Here is a 22,055-nt window from a genome sequence, read left to right on the forward strand (position 1 = left end):
CCATACACAAAAATTAACTCAAAATAAATCAAAGACCTAAATATAAGAACTGAAACAAATACATGGAAGAAAATACAGGTAATAAAACTTACAGACCTTGGTCGCAGAGAGGATTTTATAAAACTGACCCAAAGGCAAGGGCAGTAAAGGCAAAATTAAATGAATAAGACTACATCACACTAAAAAGCTTCTGCACAGGCCCTAGCCGGTTTAGCTCAATGTATAGAGTGTTGGCCTGCAGACCAAAGGGTCCCAGGTTCAATTCCAGTCAAGTGCACCTACCAGGGGCCCTGGCCTGGATCCTGGTCTGGTTGCGTACAGGAGGCAACTAATCGATGTGTTTCTCTCACATCGATATTTCTGTCTTTTTCGCTCTCTTCCACTCTCTCTAAAAATCAATGAAAAAATATCCTTGGGTGAGGATTAAAAAAAAGCTTCTGCACAGCAAAAGAAACTGCCAACAAAACAAAAAGGCGACCAATCATATGGGAGAAGATATTTGTAAACAATAACTCTGATAAGGGGCTAATATCCAAAATACATAAAAAACAACAACAAACAATCAAATTAAAAAATGGACAAAGGATCTAAACAGACACTTTTCCCAAGAAAACATGCAAATGTCCAACAGATACATGAAAGATGCTCCACTTCACTAACTATAAAGGAAATGAAAAATCAAAACCACAATGAGATACTTAACTAACACCTATTAGAATGGCTATTATGAACAAGACAGGTAATAACAAGTGTTGGGGAAGATGTAGAAAAAAATGAACCCTCATTCACTGCTAATGGGAATGTAAACTGGTACAGCCACTATAGAAACAGAATGGAGGTTCCTCAAAAAATTAAGAATAGAGCTACCATATGACCCAACAATCCCTTTTCTGCCTATTTCCTTAAAATAGCTGGGGGGGGGGGGGGGGGGGGGGGGGGGGAGTATTAGTAAAGATATACGCACTGCTATGTTCACTGCAGCATTATTCATGGTAGTCAAGACATGGAAACAACCCAAGTGTACTTCAGTGGATGATAGAAAAGATGATGTGGTACATATACAGGGTTGGGCAAAAGTAGATTTACAGTTGTTCGTATGAAAAGTAATATAATAATTAATAAATAATAATACAAGAAAATAATACACTATTTTGCATACTCAAAACTGTAAACCTACTTCTGCCCCACCCTGTATACAATAGAATACTACTCAGCCATAATAAAGGATGATTCTCTTTCATCACTGACTAGAGGAACAGTGCATGAAATCTGTGCACAGGTAGGGTCCACAGGCTTGGCCAGCAATCAGGGCCAATCGGGGCTTTCCGGCTACCAGCTGAAGCCTTCCTGCCGGCTGGGGCCTGCTGGATGGGTGGAGGGACCAGGGGAGGTTGGCCGGCCACGGGAGGTTGGCTGTGGGAGTGCACTGACCACCAGGGGGCAGCTCCTGCATTGAGCATCTGCCCCCTGGTGATCAGTGCATGTCAGAGCGACCAGTAATTCCAGGCGTTCCAGCATTCCGGTCGCTTACGCTTTTATATTTATGGATGTTTCTCTCTCTCTCTCTCCTTTCCTCACTCCGAAATCAATAAAAAGGTGTTGTTTTTTTTAAAATTATAATAAAACCTGAGTAGAGACTCACTTATTTAAAAACAGCTATCCTAAGGTTCAGCAAAGTGACAGCAGCTCAAAAAGAACCAAGGATGTATGGGGAGGAACTGAATTGCCTGGCTTCAGTTAGAGGGCTCAAGAAGCTCTCCCTTAGCAGGGCTGACAGACGCTATTTTTCCTATGTTGAGCCGTCCATTTGCCCAGCCAACATGCACAGTCCAGTGCCAAGTCTGAGTCTACATCAACCTAATACCACTTTCTCCAACCAAGTGATTCACAGAGACCTCATCATACAAAATTCGCACATTGGACAGAACCTTTTGCAGGGGCTGTTCCTCAGAAGAATCCAACCTTGGCCCACACTGTAGATGTTCCTAAAATCTCTCAAAGGTCTGCAAACTCCAAACAAGCAGTGGCTGGCTGCAATGTGCCCGGTACCTTTCCTAAGGGGCCCCAACCCCAGCAGTAGTGGCAGCCAGTCTCAGTTCACAACATGGCCTCTTCCAGGCACTAGCGGCCTCAGCGCAAATAGTAACCAACATGAGATCACACAGTAGCACCTACCACGTGGCCCAATGTTAAGCATAGGCAGCAGCTCACTTTGGCCAGCACCAGAGTCCCCCCAAAGAGGCCCCACAACTAACATAGCTGGTGGCCAATTTCAAATCACAAAGAGAACCACCCAATCTGCTCCAAAATGACAAACCCAAAGGGTGCACTTAGCAGACAACAGAGCCTACATAATACTAAAGGGATTTATCCAACCAGAGGATATAACCCTGGTAAACATATTTGCAGCCAATATAGGAATACCTAAATATATAAAAAAAAACTTCTAGAGGACTTTAAGTGAGAGATTAAACAATTTAATTTCCAGTTTAGTGCCTTCCTTACAGTCAGCAGTGTGTGTTTCTGTGCTGCTGGTCCAAGCACTTCAGAATGTATCTATCCCTGGCTGAGAAAACCTCATAATGAAAACATTAGTGTGTGACAAAATCTGAACCAGAAAGTTACTGGAGTTGATCAGTTTCAGTATGATTCAGGATAAGATTTTCAATTAGCAGATGGTCCAACTGAGGCCGAGAGTCACTTGGTCTTGTTGCTCTGGGTGCTCCCGGGAATCTTCCCGAGACTCCTGTTCATGTTTCTAAATTGGCAGCTATATTCTACGTCTTGAACATTTGGCCTTAACTTCATCACAGCCCTGGTTAGTTTCTATTTTTAAAGGCACCATTCTAATGGAAATATCCCTGCCCTGAATGAAGCTGGGACTGTAAATTTCACCAATAGCTAGAGCTGCTATGTCATAGAGTTTAGGTTAAATAGGTAGATTATCGACTTCCTTGACTACAACCTTGAAACAGTCTTCAGCTTCTTCTGGTCCTGCAGGCTCTCTACCTGGGCTGCAGGTGAGGGTAGATCCCATGGAGATAAGACATTTATCTGATTTAGAGTTCAGCATGAGAGAACTCCTTCAATAACCACATTTGGAAAATCGCTGGCTGCAGGCAAGATGTATGGATTCCAGAGGAACAGCAGCACCAGCTGGTGGGACAGTTTGCTTGACTCTTCAGATTCTGTCTCCTCAAAAAGATCCACAACTCTCTGCCTTTGGTAGAGAAGGCAAATGCCATATGTTTAGGAAATGAAGGAACAGTCTGGGAAGTTCTTCATTTTCTAAAATGTCAGCCTATAAATGTTTCCAAACCTTATTGTCGTTATTCCAACATTTTTGGGACCCAGTTCCTCAGATGTTTTGAAGGGATTTCTTGAGTTTTAATAGTTTTAATACATTTCTTAAGCTTTTTGTGCAAGGCATGAAATTCGCTGTACCTTTTCTCAACAAAACATTTTCTTCCACTCATTAGCACTTATATCTTAAACACCATGTATCCCTGTTCCAGGTCACTCTCCTTGTAGTGAAAGGATGGGATATAGACATCCATGGCTGTGCCTGGCAGCCGGCAGAGATCTCACAGGGATGGCTCACGGCTCACGGCCACTGCTCTACCACGGCCCGCTACCCTACCTCCCTCCCGAGGCTACACAGCATGGACCAAGGTCCTCTGGGATCCCAACACCTGCACGTTCCAGGGGCCAAGGAACAGGGGCTCGGGACCTCGGGCACCCAGATTCCATGCCTAAAAGGCTGTGGAGACCAGCTGCCAGTGTATTCTTTAGTAGTGCTATATCATTCTTTATTTCTGCCTATTCTTTTTTCATAGTTACTATACCTTTTCTCATGCTGTTGGGCATCTTTAGCATCATGCTGAACTCTAAATCAGATAAATGTCTTATCTCCATCTCATTTCTCTCTTCTTCTGGAGAATCCTCTTGTTCTTTCATTTGGGGGTTGTTTCTTTGTCTCCCCAGTTTGTCTGCCTATTTGGTTTTGTGACTATGTATTACGTCAGTGGTTCTCAACCTTCCTAATGCCGCGACTCTTTAATACAGTTTCTCATGTTGTGGTGACCCCCAATTTCATTGTTACAAATTGAACATAATTAAAGCATAGTGATTAATCACAAAAACAATATGTAATTATATATGTGTTTTCCAATGGTCTTAGGCGACCCCAAAGGGGTCGCGACCGACAGATTGAGAACCGCTGTATTATGTAGATCTGCTACACCTCCCATTCCCTAGTGCAGGACAGTGCCAAATACTGTTTCTGACTAACTAGATGAGGCAAAGACACAAAGCCTCCAGAAATCCACCTCTACCTAGAGACTGATTAGATTCAGTGTTGAGTAGCCCTCAGGCAATCGTCCCCACAGGTGATGAGAGGGTTTCCAACAAGGTGGGGCAACTGCTCCTGCATGGTGGCTAACTGTTATTCTCAGTCTCTCAAGTGATCTCAGAAACTCCACACTGTGGGGTAAGGGGTGTTCCAATAGAGTGGATCAACTGTCTTCCTCCAGGCAAAAAAATGCCTCAATAGGAAAGGTCTGCCTCTATGAAGTCTCCACTTTCTGTCCTTGGTTATCAGGGTTCTCTCCAGCCAGCCTTCAGTTAATTGATTATTCAGGGTGGTTTTTTGTATTTCAGTTGGAATTCCAGTTTGGTCCCGGGAGCATGTTTCTGTTGCATCCATTTACTCCTCCACTATCTTTAATCTCCACTCTCCCAGTATTTACGACTGAATGACTTTGTGCAGAAGACCTTCACCAATATGTCCAGCTAGACATTCTTTTTTCAAAAGCTTTTAAAAATTTTTATTCATTTCAGGGACAGAAATATTGATTTGTGATTCCACATTACTTATGTATTCATTGGTTGATTCTTGTATGTGCCCTGATTGAGGATCAAACTTGAAACCTTGACATATCATAACAATCTTCTAACCAACTGAGCTTCATGGCCAGGGCCTCTCAGTTGTTCCATTTGTAACTTTTCTAGGGATATGTGCCTTTAATTGCCTTAATTTCCAATGTGGCTACTCATCTCTCAGGAAGCCATAATCTCTTTCTACCTAGCCATTTCCTGTGGAAGTATAGCTATAAGTTACTCTAATGTACTGCAGTCCTCATATTTATTTTCTGAGGTTTCAAATAATGCCTTGTTCTCATCAGCACAGTGAGTCAGGTGAAAGACAAACCAGTCCTGTAGATAGTCCCTGAGAAGCTAAAATGCTGGACACATAGTCTACTTTTGTTTCTGTCCCAAGGGAGGAGCTACAGCAAGTATTTCAATCTCAGAGGCTAACACGGGCCAAATAAAAAAAGTTTAAGTTTATGTGGGCCACAAAAAAACCAAAGCTTCAATTTACATAGAAATGTAGGTTTATTTCAATAGAGACATGCTTGAATATAACAAGCTAAAATGAGTAATCAGTAACATAAAATAATACAACATTTTAATGAAAATTAATATTTTTTCTTGAACATTAACTTACCAGACACTGAATAACTGCACAAATTAATAAGTGTAATGGAAATAAACCTATCTTCCTTGTTCTCTGAAAGCGAAATATTTCCTGATGCGCACACCAAACATGTCAGTCCAAGACTAATGATGTGGCAATCAGCTGCTAAAATATTAGCTGCTAGTATTAGTGGAGAGAAATGGTGCGCCGACACATAAGGGAAATGAATGCAATACGATTATAGTAAACAATCATTAGTGAATGTTGTAGTTCATTATTAATAATTATGTATAACAGGATATTGTAAAAATGAAGTTACGAAATTTTTATTAAAACACATGTTACACACCATTATATTGGCTGGGCCACAAAAATATTCATTGTGGGCTGCATGTGGCCCGCAGGCTGTGAGTTTGACATGCTTGAGCTACAGTATGAGAGTGTTCTTTCCAGATTGCACTATGCTACACAAGAAAAGGCAGACACATTCAAAATGCCAGAAACTTTCCTATTCCTTTTAATGGAGTCTCTTCCTAGTTATGTGCTGGCCAGGGTGCTACAGATTCTCAAATAGTCTCTAGAATTCCTACAAATATGTTTTGATGGTATATTGTTAACTCCATGTCTCTGCTGGGGAACTATGACCTGGAGCTTTTTGATGACAGCAATCTTCTACAGATATTTTTTAACCACCATTTTTAATATATCTTAGCAGATCCCACTTAGTGTTGGAGTTAATTACTCTTTTCTCAATTTTTTGAAAACATTCCACCTCTCAATTTTTCAGTTACACAAGAAAATCACTCTTATGAGGTATACCACTTTGATCATCTACCTAATTTACCACATTTAGTCCCTGATAGATTTTTTCTTTTAATCAATACTTGACACTGTGTCACAAATATAAAAAAATATATACAGCAAAATTCATGAGGAGTTTTTAAAAGTAATTTGGAAAGAGGTTGTTTGGCAAAAATATCTGAGTCATACTACTATATATACTTAATATAAATACAATAAACAAAGTTCCATACAATAATGCTACTGTAAAAGTTTCAAAAAAGAGGTTGCATTATTTTATAACTATAAATTGTACATATGCAGAAAAAAATCTTAATATTTGCTTGTGTTGGCCACAAGAGTATTCAATTCATCTACTTATTTGATACTATTTCTCTTTCTCTTAGTCTATTAAGAAGGCTATTCATAAATTTTAAGATTATTTTACCTTTACTAATAGGTTGGTAACCATGAATTAGAAGTAATATTTTAAGAATCTAGGATAAATAAAAATTGTGTATCCAGAATAAGTCGATAAATTATATTTAAGAATAAAAAGCATCCTGTGGTAAACATGAACTAAATAATCTCCTCTTATGCCATTAATGATATTAAAACAAATGATCGTATTCCATTTGTTAAAAATGTCAACTGTTAGCCTTAACATCCTATTACTACACTATCACATCGAGTTCTAACAAATGAAATTTCTCCACAGAACTTCAATAGTGTAGCCCTTCCTAATTAGCAGCTACTTCCAAATTATTGCTAGAGGTAGACAATATACAGTAGGGCCTTGACTTAAGAGTGTCCCGACTAACGAGTTTTTTGAGATACCAGCTGTCTCTAAGCCGATTTTTTGCATTGAGTTGACAGAGTAATTTGAGTTAACGAGCTCCTTAACGAGCTCGGTCTCTGAATGAATTAAACTCGTAAGTCAAGGCCCCACTGTAGTTGAAATAGGTGCAAAAAGAGACAAAATTATAAATAGAGGTGTATTTGTTTCCTACTGCTCCCTTAACAAGTTAGTAAAATCTTACCCATTTAAAGAATGCAAATTTATCATCTTATAGTTCTGCAGGTCAAAAATTTGATATGAGTCTAAAACAGCTAAAAATCAAGGTGTCAGCAGAGCTGCATTCCTTTCTGGAGGCTAGAGGAGGATTCATTTTTGTTTATTTGTTTGTTTATTCAAATTGCTAGCAACTTTCAGTTCCCTGGGGTTGTAGGACTGATTCTTGTCTCCTTACCAGGTATCAACAGAAGGCAAATCCTAGTTTCTAGAAGTGATGGCATTTCTTAGGTCTTGGCCTTCTTATTGCCTCTTTAAAGCCAGCAGGGACGAACTATGACTCTAATCTGTTCCTCTGCCTCTTTTGTCTAGTTTAAAGAGCTCCTGTGATTACAGAGCCCACCCAGATAACCCTGGTGAATCCCTAACTGAAGGTCACTTGATTAGTGACCTTAATTCATTTCTGCCATGTGACAGCCCCTTGGTCTCTTGCTCTGAAATTTCAACACATTAACCAACTATCCTATACTAGAGGCCCAATGCACAAAATTCTTGCAAGAGTAGGCCTTCCTTCCCCTGGCTGCCAGCACTGGCTTCCCTCCGAACCCAGGACACGGGCTTCCCTTGCAGCCCCGGCTTCATCCGGATGGTCATCCAGAAGGACATCTGGTCTAATTAGCATATTATGCTTTTATTATTATAGATGAGAGGCCCGATGCATGAAATTTGTGCGAGGGGCTTGGCCTTTGCAGCCGCGGTGGCTTGCCTCTGCCCTCACAGCCCCAGCTTTATCAGGAAGGTCATTCGGCTGTCTGGTATAATTAGCATATGAATTATGCTTTTCTTATTAGAGATGATAAAAGCCTAATATGCTAGGTGTCTGGTCGGCCAGTCGCCCACTCAACCAATCAAAGCACAATATGCTAATGATATGCTAAAGGCTGCTCAACTGCTCGCTATTACGTGCACTGACCACCAGGGGGCAGACGCTCCTACTGGTAGGTTAGCTTACTGCTGGGGTCTGACCGATTGGGACTGAGCAAGACAGGCCAGACACGCCCTGAAGCCCTCCCGTGATCCCTCCACAGCTGGCCAACCTCCCGTGTCCTTCCCGGCCCCAATCGTGCACCAGTGAGGTCCCTTGGCCTCGCCTGACAGGCCAGACACGCCCTGAAGCCCTCCCGTGATCCCTCCACAGCTGGCCAACCTCCCGTGTCCTTCCCGGCCCCAATCGTGCACCAGTGAGGTCCCTTGGCCTCGCCTGCACCCTCTTGCAATCCAGGACCCCTCAGCAGATGTTGGAGAGCCGGTTTCTGCCCAATGGAGGAATAACCGGTCACTATGACACGCACTGACCACCAGGGGACAGACCCTCAACGCAGCAGCTGCCCCCTGGTGGTCAGTGCACTCCCACAGGGGGAGCACTGCTCAGCCAGAAGCTGGGCTCACTGCTGGCGAGCACAGTGGTGGTGGTGGGAGCCTCTCCCACCTCCTCAGCAGTGCTAATGATGTCCCCAAGGGCTCCCGGACTTCAAGAGAACACAGGCCAGGCTGAGGGACCCCCCCCAATGCACGAATTTTGTGCACCAGGCCTCCAGTAACTCAATAAAGAAATGCCTGTTCAAACACAGATACATGCCTGAGAGACCTACACATTGAAATTTCTAAAGGTGGGCAACCAGGAATAAATGGGGAGAGGAGAAAGGAGGAAAGTGCAGATGGCCCACAGACACAGCCTTGCAGCCAGAATTTGCAGCTCTGCCTGGAGAAGGGAGGAAGCAGGTGGTAGCAGGTGCTGGGAAGAACAGAGCTATGAGGTGGGGAGACATCCCAGCAGGGCGAGTGGTAAGGGAGAAAACAGTGTCGGAGTCAGTAGATACCTGACAGAGCATGGGGTTTTGCCATGCACCTTTCCACTGTCGGGCCAGGCAGTGGAGTTTCAGACAAAGAGATGGAACCACAGAGCCCTGCCACCACTTGGACTCCCACAACTCACCTTCCGTGGCTCTTGGAGTTGGGTCCAGGAGAATATTATCTATAAATCAAGAGCTATTGCAGTAAACTGCTGTTTCCCTCTGTGACTGATCTCCAGGAGAGGTGCTTGGGGCAGGCCCCCTAGAGGTCAGAGGTCATCATTATGGTGAGGGCAAAACAAACTGCACCACCAAACAGTGCAGCTGTGCTGACTTACGGAAGCCACAAAAGTTCAGGAATGAGAGACAACAGAGGTATAAGTCTTGCAATTCAGCGCCATGTATAGGAAAATAGTGGAAAGACTTCTTCAGAGATAAATGAGAAAGCAAAGGAAGACATCAGTACCATGAAGAACCACAGTAAGGAGGATGAGCAAAAAAAAAATAAATAAATAAAATAAAATAAAATAAAATAAAATTGTCCAGAAAGTAAGCTGGAACATATGGAAATATGTGAAGTAAATGACGGAGATTTGAAGATTGCAGTTTTAAAAATACTCAACAAGATGCAAGAAAATACTGATAGGCAATTCAGTCCAATCAGAAAATAAATCAATGAACAAAATGAGTACTTTACCAGGGAGATTGAAGCTTTAAAAAAGAACTAATAAGAAAGACAGGAAATAAAGCATGTAAGTCAGGAGATTAAGAGTGAACTTACAGGGGGCTTGGTTGGAAGATGGCGGCGATATAGGCAGACGCGTCCCAGGTCTTGTCCCGGAGCAAACGGAGTAAGCAGCTGAAACTAATAACACCCACCCCGAATTGGCAAATTTACTCAGCTGGTGAGACGGCTTGCAACCTGGAAGGGCAGACCTCCCCTGGAAAGGTTAAAAACCAGGGATCTGGGCAGGAAAGTTTGCCAGACCTGAGCCCAGAGGGTCGGAGGGAGACCGCATGGCAGACAGCCGCGTCTCTTGGGACAGACACAGACCCTGACCAGGGTAAGGAGTTCCGCGGGTTTGCTGACGCCAGGAGATTTGAGATTTGGATTTTGTGACTGCGGAGAACTGAGACTAAAGGGGGCATCCTGAGGAACTGATCAGACCATGCAGTGCCCATAAGAGAGGAGCGTTTCCCAGACCGGTAAGAGGGGAGCGTTTCCGCGGCCGGCCGGCGTTTGTCTGTTTCTTTGTTTTCACTGAACCCTGCTCATAGGACAGTTCGGATACAGACACTCACCTGTGCTGAAGAGAGGGTGAAGGTGCAGACGAGGGGAATCTGGGGAGAGGCTGAGGAAAGAGGGGGAGCCGGAGGAGGTGGCAGCGAATTGAGTGCTGAGACCCCCCTGGGCCCAGGACTGGGGCAGCCATTCCTCCAGAGGGTGGAATTCCTCCCCCTAGCCCCCCAGGCAAGGAGCACAGCCACTCCCAGATTCCACCCTGTATGAGATAAAGGACTAAAACAAGCTGATTAGCCCCTGGGAGTTACCAGGGTCTGGCCTATAGAGGGATTTTCAGTCCCACCAATAACACAGAGCAGGGTAAGGATTAAAAAAGGATAGAGAAGCTGTATAGCCTCAGAGGCCAACCCAAAAACACTGCCACCCAGAGGCTGAGCCACAAACTGACTCTTAGGGGAATACAAATTAAGGCAGACTGGATCACAAATACGGCCTGCTTTAAAATCAGGACTGTGATTTACAACACGGAGGAAGAGTGTAATGCAGGCAAATTCAACACTCTCCTAAATACCTGGCAGGACTAAGGCGAACCAGGCTGAAGAGTAGAAGAACCGAAAGACCATCACTACTGCAAATTTTTTCTTTTTCTTTTTCTTTTTAATTTTTTCACCTTTTTACCAAGAAACCAAATTTTTTTTTTCTCTTTTTCTTCTTTTTCCATCACCTGATTTTACCCTTTCAATTACCACATTTTTATTTTTAACCAGTATTATTACTGCTACCATTTTACCATTTTTTAAAGTGCCATTTTATTTTCTCTTTATTTTCTTTTGGGATTAGTGTTCTCCATTCTATTTTCATCGTTCCTTTAGCATTAATTTTCCCTATCTCAATTCCACCTCTTTGCTTAAACCCTCTTCCTTACTTTTCCCCTTTTGGTGTCCTGTTTCTCTTACCCTATTCCTGCTCCAGACTTTCCCAATTCCCTCTTTTTACCCCCTGTCTAATTCCACCCTACTTATATATCCTATTTCCAATATACTGCTCTAAATCCTTATACACCTATTCTTTATCCTTCTTCACTTTCCAAACATTTTTTTCTCTCTTATCTTTATTGTTTTCTTGATTGTTGAATTTATTGGGCTTTTTTTTTTTTTTTTTTTTTTTTTAATTTGTTTGTTTGTTTTGTGTTGTGTTTTTTCTTCTTTTTTAGAACTGGTTGTGAGGTTGTTTTTCTTTTTCTTTTTCTTTTTTTTCTGCTGGTTTTTCCCTTCCCTCCTCCACCCCACCCCAGTTATTTTGGTGCTTCTGTTTTCCCTTACCCCTCTGGATATTATTGGTGGTTTGTAGTTTGCATTCATCTCCAGGGATCTGTTGCTGGAATTTGTTGAGATTAGTGGCAGTTCTATTGGAGTTTGCTCCTCATACGGGGAGTCTCTTCCACGCTTCTACTTCATTCTCTTTTTTCGCTCTCTTTCTTTCCCCCCTCTTTTTTCCCAATTCTATTTTTGCACTCCTTTTTTGTTTGTTTTTTTTCTTATTTTTCTTTTCTGTTCTCTCTTTTATCTTCTTCTCTTCTTTCTCCCTTATCCCCTAATTCTCTCAATTCGGGTGGTCACCTTTATTTGGGGTTATTAATATTGTGAATATACTTGTGTTCAGTGCCTGGTACGTTGTGCCTTGCTCTGTTGTATTTTGTGCCTTTAAATCAACGCAGCAGATCCAAGCAACAGCAGCCCCCTGAGCACCGCAGCCTCCTGATCACCACAGCCTCCTGATCACCACACCCTCTGTCTGTGGAACAGCAACTGTACTTGAAGCCTCCCCCTACCAGCCAGAAGAGCCAACACAGCTGTGAACAACACCCACCAGAGGAGCTGCTGCCAACTGGAAAGCAGCTGCTACCGCAACCATCTGAGCAGCAACCACAACCCAAGGAGCCCCTGCCACCCAGGGAGCAGCCACTGAACATCTCAACATCTACATATGTCAGCGAGATCAAACATGGGTAGGCAAAGAAACCCCCAAAGGAAAGAAAAGGAGGACTCCCCAGAAAAGCAGCTAAGTGAGACAGAGATATGCAACATGACGGAAAAAGAATTCAGAATAAGGTTCCTAGAGTACATGCACCACATGTTCAAGAAGCAAGAAGAAACAGATGAAAAACTCAACTACTTATGCAAGAAGCTAGAAGAAACAGATGAAAAAATCAACAACTTAAGTAAGTCCCAAGAAGAAATGAAGAGTGACATAGCTTCAATAAAAAACTCCATTGAAAGTATCAACAGTAGACTGGGAGAAGCGGAGGACCGAATTAGTGAATTAGAAGACAAGGAAGCAAAACACACTCAAACTGTACGGCAAATGGAGAAAAAAATTAAAAGACAGGAGGAGAGCCTAAGGGAGCTTTGGGACAACATGAAACGAAACAACATACGAATAATAGGGGTGCCAGAACAACAGAAAGATGAACATGGATTAGAAAACCTATTCGAAGAAATAATATCAGAAAACTTCCCTGAGGTGGGGAAGAAAAAAGTCACCCAAGCCCAGAGAGTTCCAAACAAGGTGAACCCGAAAAGACCCACACCAAGACACATCATAATTACCATGGCAAATGTTCAGGATAAAGAGAGAATCTTACAGGCTGCAAGAGAGAGACGGAAAGTAACATACAAGGGATCTCCCATTAGATTATCAAATGATTTCTCAACAGAAACACATCAGGCCAGAAAAGAATGGACGGAAATCTACAAAGTGATGCAAAGCAAAGGACTGAATCCAAGAATACTCTATCCAGCAAGGCTATCATTCAAAATTGAAGGGGAAATAAGAAGCTTCACAGACAAAAAAGGGCTAAGGGAGTTTATCACCACCAAGCCAGCCATGCAAGAAATGCTAAAGGGACTGGTGTAAAAAGAAGAAATATCAAGCTCAGAAAGAAAACAGCCACATACACACACACAAAAAAGAAATGGCTACAAACAAATACCTTTCAATAATAACTTTAAATGTAAATGGACTAAATGCTCCAACCAAAAGACATCGAGTGGCTGAATGGGTAAAAAAACATGACCCATACATCTGCTGTCTACAAGAGACCCACCTCATTAGAAGGGACTCACACAGACTGAAAGTGAAGGGATGGAAAAATATCTTTCACGCAAATGGAAAGGAAAAGAAAGCTGGGGTAGCAATACTTATATCTGACAAAATACATCTCAAAGTGAAGGCCATAACCAGAGATAAGGAAGGCCACTTCATAATACTAAAGGGATCAATACAACAAGAAGATATAACCCTGGTAAACATATATGCACCCAATGCAGGAGCACCCACATACATAAGAAAACTTCTGGAAGATATCAGGGGAGAGATCGACAACAATACAATCATAGTAGGGGACTTTAATACACCACTGACATCACTGGATAAATCCACTAGACAAAAACTCAGCAAAGAAACAGCAATCCTAAATGACTCACTAGATCAGATGGACTTAATTGACATCTTCAGAACACTTCACCCCACAGCTGCGGAATATACATTCCTCTCAGGTGCTCATGGGACATATTCAAAAATAGACCACATATTGGGTCACAAGCAAAGTCTCCACAAATTCAAGAAGATTGAAATCATAAAAAGCTTCTTCGCAGACCACGATGGCATAATGTTAGAAATAAACTACAATAAAACCAACCCAAAATACTCAAACACTTGGAAGCTGAATAGCATGTTATTAAATATTGATTGGGTTACCGATGACATCAAAGAAGAAATTAAAAACATCCTGGACACTAATGACAATGAAAACACAACAATCCAAAACCTCTGGGACACAATGAAAGCAGTCCTGAGAGGAAAGTTTATAGCTCTACAGGCCTATCTCAAAAAACAAGAAAAAATGGTAGTCAATCATCTAACTCTACAACTCAAAGAATTAGAAAGAGAGCAACAAGAAAACCCCAGAGTGAGCAGAAGGAAGGAGATAATAAAGATTAGAGCAGAAATCAATGAAATAGAGACCAAAAAAACAATACAGAAAATCAATGAAACCAAGAGCTGGTTCTTTGAAAGGATAAACAAGATTGACAAACCCCTAGCCAGGCTCACCAAGAAGCAAAGAGAGAGGTCCCAAATAAACCAAATCAGAAATGATAGAGGCGAAATAACAACAGACCCCACAGAAATACAAATGATTGTTAAACAATACTACGAGCAACTCTACTCCAACAAACTGGACAACCTGGAGGAAATGGACAAATTCCTAGAAAAATACAACATTCCAAACCTCAATCAGGAAGAATCTAAAAACCTCAATAGGCCAATAACTATGGAAGAAATTGAAGCAGTCATCAGAAAGCTTCCAGCAAACAAAAGCCCAGGGCCAGACGGCTTCACAGGGGAGTTCTACCAAACATTCAAGGAAGAACTAAAACCTACCCTCCTCAGACTACTACAAAAAATTCAAGAGGAAGGAACGCTTCCAAGCTCATTCTATGAAGCCAGCATCACCCTAATACCAAAACCAGGTAAAGACATCACAATGAAAGAGAATTACAGGCCAATATCCCTCATGAACATAGATGCCAAAATCCTCAACAAAATCTTAGCAAATCGGATCCAGCAGTACATCAGAAGGATCATACACCATGACCAAGTAGGATTCATCCCAGAGATGCAAGGATGGTACAACATCCGTAAATCAATAAATGTGATACATCACATAAACAAATTGAAAGAAAAAAACCACATGGTCATATCAATTGATGCAGAAAAAGCATTCGACAAAATCCAACACCCATTTTTGATAAAAACTCTCAGAAAGGTGGGAATAGAAGGATCATACCTCAACATAATAAAAGCCATATATGACAGGCCCACAGCCAACATCATACTCAATGGACAAAAACTAACACCATTTCCCCTAAGAACAGGAACAAGACAGGGATGCCCACTCTCACCACTCCTGTTCAACATAGTACTGGAAGTATTAGCCATTGCAATTCGGCAAGAAGAAGGAATAAAAGGCATCCAAATTGGAAAAGAGGAAGTAAAACTGTCCTTATTTGCAGATGACATGATATTATACATACAAAACCCTAGAGACTCCATCAAAAAGCTACTAGACTTAATACATGAATTTGGCAATGTAGCAGGATACAAAATTAACCCCAAGAAATCTGAGGCATTTCTATACACCAATAGTGAACTTTCAGAAAGGGAGATCAGAAAAACAATCCCATTTACCATCGCACCAAAAAAATTAAGATACCTAGGAATAAACTTAACTAAAGAGGTTAAAAACATCTACTCAGAAAACTACAGGACGTTGAAAAAAGAGATAGAGGAAGACATAAACAGATGGAAGAACATGCCATGTTCTTGGATTGGTAGAATCAACATCATTAAAATGTCCATACTACCCAAAGCAATCTATACATTCAACGCACTTCCCATTAAAATACCAATGGCCTTCTTCACAGATCTAGAACGAACTCTCCAAAAATTCATCTGGAATAAAAAAAGACCCAGAATAGCTGCAACGATCCTGAGAAAGAACAAAGTAGGTGGGATCTCAATGCCAGATATCAAGCTGTATTACAAAGCCACTGTTCTCAAAACTGCCTGGTACTGGCACAAGAACAGGCATATAGATCAGTGGAATAGAATAGAGAGTCCAGAAATTAGCCCGAACCAATATGCTCAATTAATTTTTGACAAAGGAGGCATGAACATACAATGGAGCCAAGATAGTCTCTTCAATAAATGGTGTTGGGAAAATTGGACAGACATATGCAAGAAAATGAAACTAGACCACCAACTTACACCATACACAAGAATAAACTCAAAATGGATAAAGGACTTAAATGTACGACAGGAAACCATAAAAATTCTAGAAGAATACAAAGGCAACAAAATCTCAGACATATGCCAAAACAATTTCTTCACTGATACAGCTCCTAGGGCAGTTGAAACTAAAGAGAAACTGAACAAATGGGACTACATCAAAATAAAAAGCTTCTGCACAGCAAAAGAAACCATCAACAAAACAACAAGAAAACCCACCTCGTGGGAAAACATATTTGCCAACGTCATATCTGATAAGGGCTTAATCTCCAAAATTTATAGGGAACTCATACAACTTAACAAAAAGAAGATAAACAATCCAATCAAAAAATGGGCAAAAGATCTAAATAGACACCTTTCAAAAGAGGACATTCAGAAAGCCAAGAGACATATGAAAACATGCTCAAAGTCACTAATCATCCGAGAGATGCAAATCAAAACAACAATGAGGTACCATCTCACACCTGTCAGAATGGCCATCATCAACAAATCAACAAACGACAAGTGCTGGAGAGGATGTGGAGAAAAAGGAACACTTGTGCACTGCTGGTGGGAATGCAGACTGGTGCAGCCACTTTGGAAGGCAGTATGGAGGTTCCTCAAAAAATTGGAAATGGAACTCCCATTTGACCCTGTGATCCCACTCCTAGGAATATATCCCAAGAAACCAGAAACACCAATCAGAAAGGATATATGCACCCAGATGTTCATAGCAGCACAATTCACCATAGCTAAGATCTGGAAACAGCCTAAGTGCCCATCAGTAGATGAATGGATTAGAAAACTGTGGTACATCTACACGATGGAATACTATGCTGCTGTTAAAAAGAAGGAACTCCTACCATTTGCAACATCATGGATGGAACTGGAGAGCATTATGCTAAGTGAAACAAGCCAGTCAATGAAGGAAAAATACCACATGATCTCACTCATTCATGGATAATAAAGACCATTACAAACTTTTGAACAATAATAGATACAGAGGCAGAGCTGCCTCAAACTGATTGTCAAACTGCAGTGGGAAGGCCAGAGAGAGTTGGGGGACAGGAGGGAGGGGAGTAAGAGATCAACCGAAGGACTTGTATGCATGCATATAAGCATAACTAATGGACATAAGACACTGGGAGGTAAGGGAGGGTAGGGGTTTGTCAAGGGGGGGGGGGGGAAAGGATACTTATGTAATACCCTTTGTAATACTTTAAGCGAAAAATAAAAAAAAATAAAAAAAAAAAGAGTGAACTTACAGGAGGAGAAACCAAGATGGCAGCATAGGTAAACACCTGAAATTGCTGCCTCCAACAACCACTTCAAAACTACAATTAAAAAACAAAATGGACATCATCCAGAACCACAGGAAGGCTGGCTGAGTGGAAATTCTACAACTAGAAGGAAAGAGAAAAGCACACTGAAACTCAGAGGAGGTGCGGAAGTAAAGTGCAGAGGTACGGAGGCACACGTGGAAAGGACTGGCAACTGAGGACACGGTTGTCTTTTTCAATCAGGAGGAAGACGCAAGCTCCCGACTGCTCTGAACTCCAGTTCCGGGCGAGTCTCTGGGGACCCAGATTCATATGTGGAGAAACTGGACTGTCTGGCATAGTGCGGAACTCGAGGACGGCTTTCTCTCAGAGGTGCTTGCAGCGATTACTCCAGGACACTGAGACCTAGGGCCTCCTAAGGCAGGGCTGAGGATCTGCCATAGCTGTTTGTTCCGCCCAGTTGATTCCCTGAGACCCCGCCCCACCCAAGCTGTGCGCAGAGGCTTTTGCAAATGAATGGCCTGGCCCTTTACAATCTAAAATTACCTAACAAACTGCAGCTGGGCCAGACAGACGCAGAACATCCAAAAGAAGGCCCAAGGCCCCACAGCAGCTTGCATTGCTTCACAGCTGGGCCTCTCTGGGCACCTCCAAACCTCAAACAAGAAAGAGTAATCTGCAGATCTCTCTGTAGATCCTGCTGGGTAGCCTCAGGCACAGGCTACCTTAGAGATCCAAGATCCTAGATGGTCAGAGTGGGACCATCCAGATTACAACTCCTCAGATCCATAAGGGACACACTCAGGGGGCAGATTCAGTGTGAGTACCAAAGCCCCACTGAAGCAAGTCTTGCCCCAGAAGAGTGTCTCCAGCACAGAAGTTCTCCCACCGTAGTCACAGCTGATTCTCACAGCCAACTGGCCTGGAGGTCAATTCCTCCCAGTAATACCAACATCAATCAAGGCTTAACTAGAACAAGACTGTGCACACAGCCCACAAAGGGGTGCACCAAGAGTGTCCACCTCAGGTAATTGGGCAGGCTGAGCCACTGGGCCCTATAGGACACCTAGCATACAAAGCCACGCTATCAACACATGGAAGCAGCCAAAATGTGGAGACAAAGAAACAAGTCACAAATGACAGAAATGGAGGGAAGCAAACTACGGGATATAGAGTTCAAAACCATGGTTATAAGGTTTTTCAAGAATTTTCTAGTAACCGCCGATAAATTTAGTGAGACCCTCGAGGATATGAAAAAGGACCAACTAGAAATTAAGCATACACTGACTGAAATAAAGAATAATAGACAGAGATCCAACAGCAGACTAGAGGATCGTAAGAATCAAGTCAAAGATTTGAAATACAAGGAAGCAAAAAACACCCATCTGGAAAAGCAAAACAAAAAAAGAACCCAAAAATATGAAGATATTGTAAGGAGCCTCTGGGACAACTTCAAGCATACCAACATCCGAATTATGGGGGTGCCAGAAGAAGAGACAGAACAAGATATTGAAAGCCTATTGGAAGAAATAATGACAGAAAACTTCCCCTACCTGGTGAAATAGACTTACAAGTCCAGGAAGTGCAGAGAACCCCAAACAAAAGGAATCCAAAGAGGACTACACCAAGACACATCATAATTAAACTGCCAAGAGCAAAAGACAAAGAGAGAATCTTAAAAGCAGCAAGAGAAAAACAGTTAGTTACCTACAAGGGAGTACCCATACGACTGTCAGCTGATTTCTCAACAGAAATATGCAGGCCAAAAGGGAGTGGCCAGCATATTCAAAGTGATGAATAGCAAGAACAACCAAGATTACTTTACCCAGCAAAGCTATCATTCAGAATTGAAGGTCAAATAAAGAGCTTCACAGATAAGAAAAAGCTAAAGGAGTTCATCACCACCAAACCAGTATTATATGAAATGCTGAAAGGTATTCTTTAAGAAGAGGAAGAAGAAGAAAAAGGTAAAGATAAAAATTATGAACAACAGCCGAAACCGGTTTGGCTCAGTGGATAGAGTGTCGGCCTGAGGACTGAGGGGTCCCGGGTTCGGTTCCGGTCAAGGGCATGTACCTGGGTTGTGGGCACATCCCCTGTGGGAGGTGTGCAGGAGGCAGCTGATCGATGTTTCTCTCTCATCGATGTTTGTAACTCTCTATCTCTCTCCCTTCCTCTCTGTAAAAAATCAATAAAATATATTTTTAAAAAAATTATGGAGAGAAACCAAGATGGCGGCATAGGTTAACGCCGGAGTTTGCTGCCTCGAACAACCACTTCAAAAATACAACTAAAAGACGGAACGGACATCATCCAGAACCACAGGAAGGCTGGCTGAGTGGAAGTTCTACAACTAGGAGGGACCGAGAATCAGAGGAGGCGCAGTGCTGAAGTAAAATACTAAGGTGCGGAGTGCGCGCGGTGCGGGCTGGCGGCTGAGGGCGCGGTTGACTGTTTCAATCCGGAGGGAGCCTCAGACTCTGAGTTCCTGATCCGGGCGAGTCTCTAGGGACCCAGACTCAAACGGGAGAAGCAGGACTGTCTGGCTTCGGTCCCTCCGAGGTTTGCCACGGTTGCTGGGACAGAGAGGCAGAGCCCCTGGGGACGGACTGAGAGCAGCCATAACTGCTCCCTCCTCCGCCCTGTTGATCCCGTGGGACCCGCCCCGCCCAAGCCCTGCACAGAGCCATTTGCCGGATAGCCTCAGGCAAAGGCTAGATCAGCACCTCCCTAGAGGACACAAGTTCTCCCACTGCAGACACAGCTGATTATCACAGCCAGTCGGCCTGGAGGTCAAATCCCTCTAGTATTAACTATAACAATCAAGGCTTAACTACAACAAGACTGTGCACAAAGACCACTAGGGGGTGTACCAAGAAAGCGTAAAAAAATGCGGAGACAAAGAAACAGTACAAAACTATCAAGGGAGGATATTGAGTTCAGAACCACACTTTTGAGGTCTCTCATGAGGCTTCTAGAGTCTGTCGATAAACTTGATGAGATGTACAGGAAATCTAATGAGACCCTCGATGGTGTGATAAAGGACCATCTAGAAAGTAAGCATACACTGACTGAAATAAAGAATATTATACAGACTCCCAACAGCAGACCAGAGGAGCTCAAGAATCAAGTCAAAGATTTGAAATGTGAAGAAGCGAGAAACACCCAACCAGAAAAGCAAAATGAAAAAAGAATCCAAAAATACAAAGATAGTGTAAGGAGCCTCTGGGACAGCTTCAAACGTACCAACATCAGAATTATAGGGGTACCAGAAGATGAGAGAGAGCAAGATATTGAAAACCTATTTGAAGAAATAATGACAGAAAACTTCCCCACCTGGTGAAAGAAATAGACTTACAGGTCAGGAAGCGCAGAGAACCCCAAACAAAAGGAATCCAAAGAGGACCACACCAAGACACATCATCATTAAAATGCCAAGAGCAAAAGACAAAAAGAGAATCTTAAAAGCAGCAAGAGAAAGAAACTCAGTTACCTACAAGGGAATCCCCATACGACTGTCAGCTGATTTCTCAACAGAAACTTTGCAGGCCAGAAGGGAATGGCAAGAAATATTCAAAGTGATGAATACCAAGAACCTACAACCAAGATTACTTTATCCAGCAAAGCTATCATTCAGAATTGAAGGTCAGATAAAGAGCTTCACAGATAAGGAAAAGCTAAAGGAGTTCATCACCACCAAACCAGTATTATATGAAATGCTGAAAGGTATCCTTTAAGAAGAGGAAGAAGAAGAAAAAGGTAAAGATACAAATTATGAACAACAAATATGCATCTATCAACAAATGAATCTAAGAATCAAGTGAATAAATAACCTGATGTACAGAATGAACTGGTGATTATAATAGAATCAGGGACATAGAAAGGGAATGGACTGACTATTCTTGGGGGGGAAAGGTGTGTGGGAGATGCGGGAAGAGACTGGACAAAAATCGTGCACCTATGGATGAGGACAGTGGGTGGGGAGTGAGGGCAGAGGGTGGGGTGGGAGCTGGAAGGAGGGGAGTTATGGGGGGAAAAAAGAAAAACAAATGTAATAATCTGAACAATAAAGATTAAAAAAAAAAAAAGAAAAAAAAATTATGAACAACAAATACACATCTATCAACAAGTGAATCTAAAAATCAAGTGAATAAAAAATCTGATGTACAGAGTAAACTGGTGAATATAATAGAATCAGGGGCATAGAAATGGAGTGGACTCACAATTCTTGGGGGGAAAGGGGTGTGGGGGTGCAGGAAGAGACAAAAATTGTACACCTATTGCCCTAACCGGTTTGGTTCAGTGGATAGAGCGTCAGCCTGCGGACTCAAGGGTCCCAGGTTCGATTCTGGTCAAGGGCATGTACCTTGGTTGCGGGCACATACCCAGTAGGGAGTGTGCAGGAGGCAGCTGATCGATGTTTCTCTCTCATCGATGTTTCTAACGCTCTATCCCTCTCCCTTCCTCTCTGTAAAAAAATCAATAAAATATATTTTTTTAAAAATTGTACACCTATGGATGAGGACATTGGGGTGGAGGGGAGGGGGTAATGGCAGAGGGTGGGTGGGAACCAGGTGGAGGG

At 42.4% G+C, this 22,055-nt stretch overlaps 1 protein-coding gene and 1 pseudogene across 2 annotated transcripts in view; both read right to left on the minus strand.

Moving 5' to 3' along the window:
- The window catches only part of CCDC138 (coiled-coil domain containing 138), a 238,756-nt gene that overhangs the window by 143,097 nt on the left and 73,604 nt on the right, over positions 1 to 22,055 (minus strand). The gene's annotated exons all lie outside the window — the stretch shown is intronic.
- LOC139002002 (sorting nexin-24-like) lies at positions 3,006 to 3,557 on the minus strand (annotated as a pseudogene).

This window comes from Myotis yumanensis, unplaced genomic scaffold (assembly GCF_028538775.1).
Source record: "Myotis yumanensis isolate MYYU_CA2020_CCGP unplaced genomic scaffold, mMyoYum1.0.hap1 SCAF_2, whole genome shotgun sequence".
NCBI classification, from domain to species: Eukaryota; Metazoa; Chordata; class Mammalia; order Chiroptera; family Vespertilionidae; genus Myotis; species Myotis yumanensis.